Source organism: Humulus lupulus, chromosome 2 (genome assembly GCF_963169125.1).
Source record: "Humulus lupulus chromosome 2, drHumLupu1.1, whole genome shotgun sequence".
Lineage (NCBI taxonomy): Eukaryota > Viridiplantae > Streptophyta > Magnoliopsida > Rosales > Cannabaceae > Humulus > Humulus lupulus.
In genome coordinates, this window is record NC_084794.1 from 207,214,280 (window position 1) to 207,216,576 (window position 2,297).

General features: G+C 44.6%; 1 non-coding gene across 1 annotated transcript; it reads right to left on the minus strand.

Moving 5' to 3' along the window:
- Positions 1 to 1,613: 1,613 nt before the first annotated feature.
- Positions 1,614 to 1,720, minus strand: LOC133820139 (small nucleolar RNA R71). Its single transcript, XR_009886569.1, has one exon. It is a non-coding gene; the product is annotated as a small nucleolar RNA R71 (small nucleolar RNA).
- Positions 1,721 to 2,297: the final 577 nt, after the last annotated feature.

Below are 2,297 nucleotides of genomic sequence, written 5' to 3' on the forward strand. Positions count from 1 at the left end.
GGATTTTTCACAACAAGTTTTTGGCTCCGTTGTCGATGACTGTTTTTAGCTAATATTAAAATAGTTTAATTTTATTCTAATTTGGTATTTTATTTTTAGTTTTACTAATTCTGTCATTGTCTCAATTTTTCTCATCTTAGGTTACAGGTAGTTTATGCGATGCCAAGGCCCTGCTATTCGAGTGCTTGTTGATTCTAAAATAGAGAAGACTTGTAGACTGAATAGACGAACGAAAAGGTTAGAAAGAAGGGTTGAGACTACCATGGAAGATCCATCGATTAATAATAATGGGTTGAACGGGGGTGATGTTGAGGATCAAGCTAATGGTCAGTGTTTACCGAGATTTTCGGAAACTATATTAATGAATATTAGGTAAGACTAATGATATGGAATTTAGAAGATAAAAACAGGATTTTTACGTGGTTAGGGCATTAATGAGCCTTAGTCCACGAGTCAGTTGTATTAGAGCTTGGAAAGTCTTTTTCAATTGAGTTTTTCTCTATGTTTTGATAGAATAACTGTATATAAGTCGAAAGAGATCCCTTCTCCAGTGCTCTGCCACCTGTATTTATAGGCTCACAGGAGCATGGGGCTTGGGTCGGGTATGACCCGGGCCCGTCAAGGATAAATATCCTAGGCTTCTCTAATGGAAGCCCAAGACAAAGGATAAAACTACAAAAGATTGAGAGACTGAAGCCCACTGGGGCGGCCCAAAGCCTATGCTCCGCCCGACAAAATAGGGCTTTTGGTCTGGACATTTCGAGTTATGAGGCAGATTAAGGAGATAAGATCGGTTAGTGCACTGGCAGCGCAAGTCTGAACCAGCGGCGTGCAATCCCGAGGTGGCCTTTTCCGTAGGTGAAAAGTGGGGACAGCCCCCACGCGTCGTGGGACGGCTTAAGGGTCACGGATGCCTTTTCCTGCCAACCTAGACGACATGACCCGGGTTTGTTTACCTCTGTCCCTCTTCGTTTACCACAGGCCCGTATCGTTTACCAGGCTCCGGGATCGTTTTGCGCATACCTCGACTGTATCCCCAACTGGCCATACGTCTCCCGGGCGGTTGTCATGGATCATCTTCCTGGACACCATCCGGGTCCGGAACGACACTTGGGCCATCGTCCTTGGTTACTCCCGTACCACGCGGGCCTAGGCTGGGCCCATATCCAATCGCCCAGACCATGGGCCTGGACCATCGTCCTGGGCCCACGACAGGAAATGGTGATAACAGTCAGAATCCATCAGCCAGAAGTTTGAGGGACTATGTGTTGCCTACTGTGACAGGGGTTTATTCTTGTATCAGACCACCCGCTGTCGATGCCAACAATTTTGAAATCAAGCCTGCCATACTCCAAATGGTTCAATCCACTGTTCAGTTTGGGGGATTGCCAACAGAAGACCCCAACATGCATCTTGCTAACTTTGTTGAGCTCTGTCAGACATTTAAAATGAATGGAGTTAGCGATGATGCCATCAGATTAAGGTTATTTCCATTATCTTTGAGGGACCGAGCTAAGAGTTGGTTGGTATCTTTGCCACCCAATTCAATCACTACATGGAATGACCTCGCTCAGAAATTTCTCTCAAAGTTTTTCCCTCCTGCGAAGGCAGCTAAGTTGAGAGGAGAGATCAACAATTTTTATTAGTTGGAGGGTGAGTCTCTTTATGATGCTTGGGAGAGATTTAAAGACTTGTTGAGAAAGTGTCCCCACCATGGTATTGAGAAGTGGATGCTAGTCCACAATTTCTATAATGGTTTGTGCGGTACTACTTGCATCATTATTGATGCAGCAGCAGGGGGTGCTTTTATAAGCAATAGTGCCAATGAGGCATATGAACTGTTGGAAGAAATGGCCATGAAAAATTATCAGTGGCCTAGTGAGAGGGGAAATCCAAAGAGAGTTGCTGGAATGCATGAGATTGATGCCATCTGTATGCTTAGTGCTCAGGTAGCTGCTCTTACAAAACAACTACAAAACAATACCGTGGCAGCCCCAGTGATGCAAGCTCAAGTGATGTGTGAACTATGTGGTGGACCCTATTCTTTTGAACAGTGCCAATTTGGGGATGTGAACAATTTGCCATTAGAGCAAGCACAAGCTATTGGGAATTTTCCAAGATAGCCTAATAATCCGTACTCTAATTTCTATAATCAAGGATGGGGAAATCACCCGAACTTTTCTTCGAAGAATGACCAACAACTCCAATCATCAGTTCAATAGCCACAACAGTCATTTCAGCAACCACCTCTGGGGTTTTATCAACAGTGATTCAGGCCTCAACAACAACCACCTCAG